Source organism: Odocoileus virginianus, chromosome 4 (genome assembly GCF_023699985.2).
Source record: "Odocoileus virginianus isolate 20LAN1187 ecotype Illinois chromosome 4, Ovbor_1.2, whole genome shotgun sequence".
Lineage (NCBI taxonomy): Eukaryota > Metazoa > Chordata > Mammalia > Artiodactyla > Cervidae > Odocoileus > Odocoileus virginianus.
The window spans coordinates 28,258,039-28,267,271 of NC_069677.1; positions in this window are offsets into that span (position 1 = coordinate 28,258,039).

The following is a 9,233-nucleotide window of genomic DNA, read 5'->3' on the forward strand; positions in this document are numbered from 1 at the left end:
GCAGTGGGAGCACTGTCTCGGGCGTGCCGTGTTTCTCCTCTGGGGAGCTGATCTCTGGCTGTGACCCTCCTGGTGGATGTCAACTGTCCAGGATCCCAGGAAGACTTTGGTTAGCAACTGGAAGCCTGCTCGCAGTTTGGTAGAGGATGCCGTCTCTGGGGCTGAGATCGCCCCTTTCTGGCTCTGGCTGTCACCTGCCTGCCTCTCTGCCTCTGGCAGGGGATGGGCTGGTCTGCAGCCGGCTAGCTCTCCTCTGGTATTCCCTCAGTCCTTTGTTCTATGAGCGGGTGCGGCAGTGCCTTAGGTTAGAGCTTTCATGGGAAATTTCTTTCTCTCTTTTTTCTCTCTCTCTCTGGCTATCCCACAGTTTGGGTTGTTATCTCACATTAGCTCTCTCAGATTGTCCTCAGGACATTCAGGCCTGGTCCTTACCCTAAGCAATGCAGCCCATGCCTCCCCGTTCAGCTCCCACTTGCTAGTGGCCGATGCAAGCATCTGGGCTACTTCTCTGCTGGGAGTTATGGTTAGGCAACCCACGTAATCTGTGGGTTTTTATTTATTTATTTTCCTCCCAGTTATGTTGCCCTCTGAGATTCCAAAACTCCCCACAGACCTGCCAGTGAGAGGGTTTCCTGGTCTTTGGAAACTTCTCCTCTTTCACAACTCCCTCCCCAGGATGAGTCTCCATCCCTAACTCTTTTATGTCTCTTTTTATCTTTTATATTTTGTCCTACCTCCTTTCGAAGACAATGGGCTACCATTCTGAGTGCCTAGTGTCCTCCACCAGTGTTCAGAAGTTGTTTTGTGGAATTTGCTCAGTGTTCAAATGACCTTTTGATTAATTTGTGGGGGAGAAACTGGCCTCCCCGTCCTATTCCTCTACCATCTTAGGACCGCCCTCTCCAGAATTGATGCTTTTGAACTGTGGTGTTAGAGAAGACTCTTGAGAGTCTCTTGGACTACAAGGAGATCCAACCAGTCAATCCTAAAGGAAATTAGTCCTGAATATTAACTGGAAGGACTGATGCTGAAGCTGAAACTCCAATACTTTGATCACCTGATATGAAGAACTGACTCACTGGGAAAGACCCTGGTGCTGGGAAAGACCCTGGTGCTGGGAAAGATTGAGGATGTGAGGAGAAGGGAACGGCAGATGATGAGATGGTTGGATGGCATCACTGACATGGTGGACATGAGTTTGAGGAAGATCTGGGAGTTGGTGATGGACAGGGAAGCCTGGCGTGCTGCAGTCCATGGAGTCACAAAGAGCTGGACATGACTGAGTGACTGAACTGAACTGAAAGAGGAACTATGATCCTGCATGGCACATGGCCAAAAGAAAAAGTTAATCTCACTATAAAACACCCTCCAAGTTCCTACATTAAATGGATTAAAGACCAAAATGTCTTTAAAACTATATAGACTATAAAACTCCCAGAGGAAAATAAAGGCAGACACTCTCTGACATAAATCACAGCAACATCTTTTTCAATCCATCTCCCACAATAATGGAAATAAAAAAATAAACAAATGAGACCTACTTAAACTCAAAAGCTTTTGCACAGCAAAGGAAACAGTGAACAACATAAAAAGGCAACCCACAGATTGTGAGAAAATATCTGCAAATGCTATGACAGATAAGGTATTAGTCTCCAAAATTCACGAACAACTTATGATGCTTAACAGCATCAAAACAGCCCACTCAAAAAATGGGTGGGAGACCCGAATAGATATTTCTCCAAAGAGGACATACAGATGGCCAATAGGCACATGAAAAGATGTTCAACTTGCAAATCAAAATTACAATGAGGTATCACCTCACACTGGTCAGAATGACTATCATCAAAAAATCCACAAACAACAAGTGCTTGAGAGGGTATGGAGAGAAGGAAACTTTCTTGCACTGTTGGTGGGAATGTAGATTGGTTATAGCCACTATGAAGAACAGTATGGAGGTTCCTTAAAAACCTAAAAATAGAGCTACCATATGACCCTGCAATCCCATTCCTGCACATATATCCAGAGAAAAACATGATCTAAAAGGGTTTATTTCAACACTGTTTACAATAGCCAAGACATGGGAACAACCTGAATGTCCATCGATAGAGGAATGGATTAAGAAGATATGGTACCTATATACACAATGGAATGTTACTCAGTCATTAAAAAGAACAAAATAATGCTATTTGCAGCAACATGGATGGACCTACAGAGTGTCAATAGTGAGTGAAGTAAGTCAGACAGAGAAGGAGAAATATCAAAATGACATCCCTTATATGTGGAATCTAAAAAGAACTTATTTTCAAAATAGAAAGAGACTCATAGACTTAGAAAACAAACTTATGTGGGAAGGGATAGTTAGGGAGTTTGGGAAGGTCATGTATACCTGCTGTATTCAAAATTCAAAATTAATAAGCAACAAAGACATATTGTGTAGCACATGGAACTCCACTCAATGTTATGTGCCACCCTGGATGAAGGGAGGTTTGGGAAAGAATGGATACATGTATATGTATGGATGAGTCCCTTCATTATTCACCTGAAACTGCCACAACATTGTTAATGGACTGTATCCTAATACAAAATAAAAAGTTTAAAGTTTGAAAAAAGAATTAACCTTCATACTAGATATGCCAAACTTTGATTTGATTTGGATAATTAGCTAGCATTTGTTAACTGCCTACTGTTTGTCAGACACTTTATTCCTATTTGAATCATATAGAACCAACAGATTATGAATGCTGTATTATTTTAGTGATGAAAAACCTAAGCTCTGTACAATTAAAAACAGTGTTCAAGACTGTACAGCCCAGGATTATGAGCTCAGGCTTGTTTGATTCCAAAGTCTATGTTCTTTCTATAGTGCCATAGTATCTGAGAGATCAATTTCAGCTTCTGAGTTCTTGGTTAAATGATGCCTTACAGGACCAGTAAGTATAATTTACTGATATACAAAGCCACAATCTATTCAACTTTGTCAGCTATATGTATTTTTCTGTACTTCGGGTGGAATATGGCATATTTCAGGAAGCAATAGGCATCTGCTATAGCCAGAAAATTGCACCCACATAAACATCAGTTGCCTAAATGTTTTCTTTCATATATCCTGATATTTCTCAGAAGTACACCATCTGCTCATCAACTAGATATCAGAACATGTCTGCAGCAGTTTTTCCTGTTATCGCTCTTACAGTGCATCACTTTGGTTCTTATGCATACTTAATCTAATCCAGTAGAGAACCATGCAATATTTGTTGACTCATTCACCCCAAAGGAAGGGGGTATATGTAAAAGGAATTAAACACGGGGAAACTGAATGTATGGAGATTAGAGTTCAGTCTTTGGTATTTGACAAACCTGACTTAAAACTCTGGTCTACTACTTACTAGCTCTTGATTTTTGGAATTTATTACTCTAAGCCTTTGTTCCCTCATCTACAAAATGAAGACAGTGAAAATCATGCTTATCTCATGGGGTTTTGGGAAAATTAAATAAGGACATATGTATTTGTAATATAGTGATTATCACATAGTAGGAACTCAATAAATGTTACATATTTTTATCATTACAGTAAGTCCCCTACATATGAAAGACTCCATTCCAAGAGGGCACTCATAAGTCCAATTTGTTCATAAGTCCAACAAGTTAGCCTAGGTACCCAACTAACACAATCAGGTATATAGTACTGTACTGTAACAGGTTTATAATATGAATACTTTTCACCCAGATAATACATAAAAACAAACAAAAAAATAAAAAGAAAAACATTTTTAATCTTACACTACAGTCGGTACCTTGGAAAGTACAGTAGTACCAACTATATCACTGCTGATTTTATGCTTGCTTCTAGACATCTTGGGCTTGAAATAAAGATACTGTCCAACTGTACTCTGGACAGCACTGTACTGTAAAGTATACAAAAGCATAACCACTTGCAGAAGCTGCACATGTGACAATGTATGCCAGACACATGAACTAACTTACATGATTGGTCATGAGAATGCATGTTTAAGTCTTTGAAATGTTGCAATTAAGTTTTGTATTTTTTTCTTTTTTGTATCTTTTTCTTTTTTATATCTTTTTTGTATCTTTTTTGTATCTTTTTCTTTTTTTACTTGCACAACTTTATACTTTATAGTGAGTAGACAATAATTGGCCTTGTATGGTATGTAACATTTTAAAATCAAACTAACCTCTCCATTTGTTCACTAAAAATATTTAATATGCATCAAGTATTTTTCTAATTCCTAGGAAGAAAATGGTGAGCCAAAAGGCAAGATCTGAGTCAATGTCTAGACTCCTCAGGGCTTTGGGTCTGATGTGAGAAAGATTTTGATACCTATACTGTTGTGTTGTTGTTGTTCAGTCGCTAAGTTTTGTCTGACTCTTTGTGACCCCATGGACTGCAGCACACCAGGCTTCCCTAACCTTCACCATCTCCCAGAGTTTGCTCAAACTCATGTCCTTTGAGTTGGTGATGCCATCTAATCATCTCATTCTCTGTTGCCCTCTTCTCCTCCTGCCTTCTATCTTTCCCAGCATCAGGGTTTTTTCCGATGAGTTGGCACTTCACATCAGGTGGCCAAAGTATTGGAGCTTCCACATCAGTCCTTCCAATGAATATTCAGGATTGATTTCCTTTAGGACTGACTGCTTTGATCTTGCTGTCCAAGGGACTTTCAAGAGTGTTCTCCAGCACCATAGTTCAAAAGCATCAATTCTTCAGTGCTCTGCCTTCTTTATGGTCCAACTCTCACATCTGTACATGACTACTGGAAAGACCATAGCCTTGACTAGTGACTTTGTCAGCAAAGTGATGTCTTTGCTGTTTAATATGCTATCTAGGTTTGTCATAGCTTTTCTTCCCAGAAACAATTGTCTTCTAATTTCTTGGCTGCAGTCACCATCCACAGTGATTTAGAACCCAAGAAGAGGAAAACTGTCACTGCTTCTTCCTTTTCCCCATCTATTTCCCATGAAGTGATGGGACTGAATGCCATGATCTTAGTTTTTTTAATATTGAGTTTTAAGCTGGCTTTTTCACTCTCCTCTTTCACCTTCATCAAGAGGCTCTTTAGTTCCTCTTCATTTTCTGCCATTAGAATAATATCATCTTGCATATCTGAGGCTGTTGATATTTCTCCCAGCAGTCTTTATTCCAGCTTGTAACTCATCCAGTCCAGCATTTCGCATGATGCGCTCTGCATAGAAGTTAATTAAACAAGTTGAGAATATGCAGCCTGATCACACTGTACTTCTTTCTCAGTTTTGAACAAGTCAGTTGTTCCGTATAAGGTTCTAACTCTTACTTTTTGACTGCATAAAATTTCTCAGGAGATAGGTAAGATGGTTTGGTATTCGCATCTCTTTAAGAGTTTTCCACAGTTTGTTATGATCCATACAGTCAAAGGCTTTGGCATAGTCAATGAAATAGAAGTAGATGTTTTTCTGAAATACCCTTACCTTCTCTATGATCCAGTGAATTTGTTGGCAATTTGATCTCTGGTTCTTCTGCCTTTTCTATACCCAGCTTGTACATATGGAAGTCCTTGATTCAAGTACTGCTGAAGCCTAGCTTGACGGATTTTGAGCATAACCATACTAGCATGGGAAGTGGGTGTAAATGTCTGGTAGTTTGAATATTCTTTAGCACTGCTGTTCTTGGGAACTGGGATTAAGATCGATATTTTCCAGTCCTGTAGCCACTGCTACTTTTTCCAAATTTGCTGACATATTGAGTGTAGCACTTTAATAGCATCATCTTTTAGGATTTTAAATCGCTCTGCTGCAATCGCATCACCTCCACTAGCTTTATTGGCAGAAGTGCTTCCTAAGGCCCCTTTGACTTCACACACCAGGATGTCTGGCTCTAGGTGAGTGACCACATCATTGTGGTTATACAGGTCATTAAGATCTTTCTTGTATAGTTCTTCTATGTATTCTTGCCATCTCTTCTTGATCTCTTCTGCTTCTATTAGGTCTTTACCATTTCTGTCCTTTATTATGCCCATCTTTGCATGATATGTTCCTTTGATTTCCCCAGTTTTCTTGAAAAGATTCCTAGTCTTTCCCCTTCTGTTGTTTTCCTGTATTTCTTTGGATTGTTCATTGAAGAAGCCTTTCTTGTCATTTCTATCTCAAAGTATGGACAGAAGGGTATTTATAAATGAGTAGCTTGAAACCCATCTATCTCCTGCCTCAAAATGTTCATTCTTCCCCACTTCCTTTCTTCAATTATCCAAAGCTTTTGGCAGTCTTAAGGATGATGTTCAATTGGTATGCATTATATGGCTCTTTTCTTACTGATGAGTAAAGAGTCTATAGTCAAGCTCTTGAGTGGGCCTACTCTCACCCTGCTGGCTTGGCTCTAGAGTCTTCCCCACCAGAATCCACCAGACTTCCCCCAAATCAGCAACTAAATGGTTGATGCCTGCCACAAAAAGGCCCTCAAAGACACTACTTCCTCACTCCGGCAAGCTGGGTCTATGCTACTAAGTCAGTGCTAGTACTGTATTGGTCATAAAATATTCTTAATATGCCTGGTTAACATATCAACAGTTCGGCCTCTGTTTTATCTTCTGGGAAAGATATGAAGAAGGAGTACAATGACCTAAATCAGTCTCAAGAGTTATGTTGACTCACTTTATTTCAATTCGCTTATGTTTTTTAGTTTATTATCTGCAATCTTTGAAGCTAACACTTGGGAAGCTAACTTATCCTTTGAATGAATTACTGAGTTAGTATTTCATGCTAAATCCTTGGTTCATTGTGATTATATTTTACTTTGGGGCTGCTTATTTTAATGAGAGAGTCACAGAATTGTAATCTATGCTCCAAATAGAGTTCAAAATGTGTAGATCTAATCTTAGTAAAAGGTTAGCAGAGGACACAACTTCAAATCTGTTTCTAGATAACTTAATGCACAGTCCTAGTTATCACATAAAAAAGGCTGTTTCTCTTAATACTATTTTGAAAATTGAGAGCTAACTTGTTTCAACTCCTGTGACTAAGCTGAGAAATGAGTCAGTTGAGAAGTTTTTAGTTTTATTGTTGTCTGTACATGTGAAGGTCAAATCATAGATACTGCAGTGGGATATTTAATAGAAAGAAAATGGATTATATCCATTTTATGGTCTTTTAAGTCACTAGATAGTCATGACTCCCATAGATATGTAAGGGAGAAATTAATTCTTTTAGAACATGTGAGTAGAATTGGCTGAAGCACTTCCCTAAACTATCACTAGAAACAAGGGCTTCTTTTTTAATTTTTATGGATGAGCTGTGTTTGACCTATCTGATTTCCCATGATGAGGAAATCAGGTTCTGGGAAGCAGCAGGTTTTCCTTTTCATACACTATGTGTGTTTGCCGTTGGCTTACCACAGATTTTAAAATTAAATGATATCACTAATTATTCCAAAGTTTCTGTAAAAATTGACAATCAGTCTCAGTCAGCAACTTTTCACTTGTAATGATGAATAGACAATACCTAGAGAATAAAAACCTGCTTTGCAGATATTCTTTGTCACTTGAAAGAAAAAGGAATCCTCAGGGTAGTCTAGAAAGTTTCCATAGATTGTAAAAAAGAAAGGAAGCAGGGGGGAGCTTCATTTCTGCATCTTCACATGGCATGGGATTTTAGTGTAGTTATTATGTTAGTGTTTAATGTTAATGAGTTAACTCTCTTCCAGTAAGTACATAGCAGTTATACTTTGGTTGGAAAATAGTACATAACATCACAAGAGAAGTTCAAAGACTTCAGGAAGTTTATTCAGATTGCAAAATATATTCCATCAAAAAGAAGTGGATAACAAGTCCATGAAGGCCAGATCATACAGAGTCAGACCTTAGTAAAGAGATTGTATTTTATTCTAAATACAATGGGAAGCCACAGGAGGGTTTTGAGTAGAGGAATGATGTGGTCTATGTTTTAAAAATAGCTATTCTGCATGCTATGTGGAGATTAGACTGTAGAAGCATAAGTGTAAAAGTGTAAAACCAAGCAAGTGATTTAGGAGGTAATTGCAACATTACAGATGAAGGTGAAGATGCACCAAGTTGTAGCAGTGTGGCAGTGAGAAGTGCTTGGATTCTAGATTTGTTTTGATGGCAGATCTTGGAGGACTTGCTGATGGATTTTGGAATGAGAGAAAGGCAAAAATCAAGAGTTATCAATGTTAAAATAACATTTTATCTTAAAAGACCATCCAAAATCTCGTCATCTCTATCATCATCAGCCACCCAAACCTGCAAGTTCATCCATTATCAGGGGGCAGTATAATGGTCTTTTAAATGCATGACAACTGGAACTAGATGGTTCAAACCCTGATTTTATGATCCACTGTATGTATGACACTGGCATATTACTTCTGTGCCTCAGTTTCCTCATTTGGAAAGTGGGGATAAAGATAATGGTGCTCATCTCATTGAGTTTCTGTGACAATTATTCTGTGAATTCATAGATTTCATAGCCCTTAGAAAAATGCTTGGCATATGGTTGTTATTCTCTAACTTAGCTATTGTTACCACACAGACTTTTATGTATATAAGCCATGCTTGTATCCTAGACTCTGTTTTTACCAAAATTGGAGTACATCTACACAGAGCTCTGGAGGCTTTATTTAAATCCAGGAATCTTTTAGATTATTTAGTTCCAACTCCCTCCTCTCCTGTCACTCACTTCTCTGTCTGTCTCCCCTCTTTTCCTCCTCTTCCTTCTTCTTATGAGGAATCTGGACCACAGAGGTTAAGTGAGTTTAATGAGGTTAATAATTAATTAGTGACTGTTTTTTGAGTCATATACTGTCAGAGATGTATAACCTATTGGGCATTGCATTTTGTTTTGTTTTGTTTTGTTCTTAGCAATGAAAGGCAAGATGCAGAAGTCCAACAAATAAGATAGTCACTTCAGTAAGAGAGATTTAGTAAACAAGCTATTTGGGAAATATTCTGATAACAATATTATTTCATGAGATCTTGTGCAAGATAGAACAATAAGTAAAGAAAGCTGAATGTGTTCACATTATAATAGAACCAGCACTGTTTAGGGAAAAAACAAACAAACCCTGAACTAGGCATGTTCATGACATACTAGTCTAGTCCTAATGTGACCTTTAAGTAGTTGTACGAGGTCAAGAAAGTAACTCAATTTCCCTTACAAAACTTACTGCTTTGTATATGCAGTGAAAAGAGACCAGATTGTCTTTGAATCTATGCTGATCACTAGACCACTAA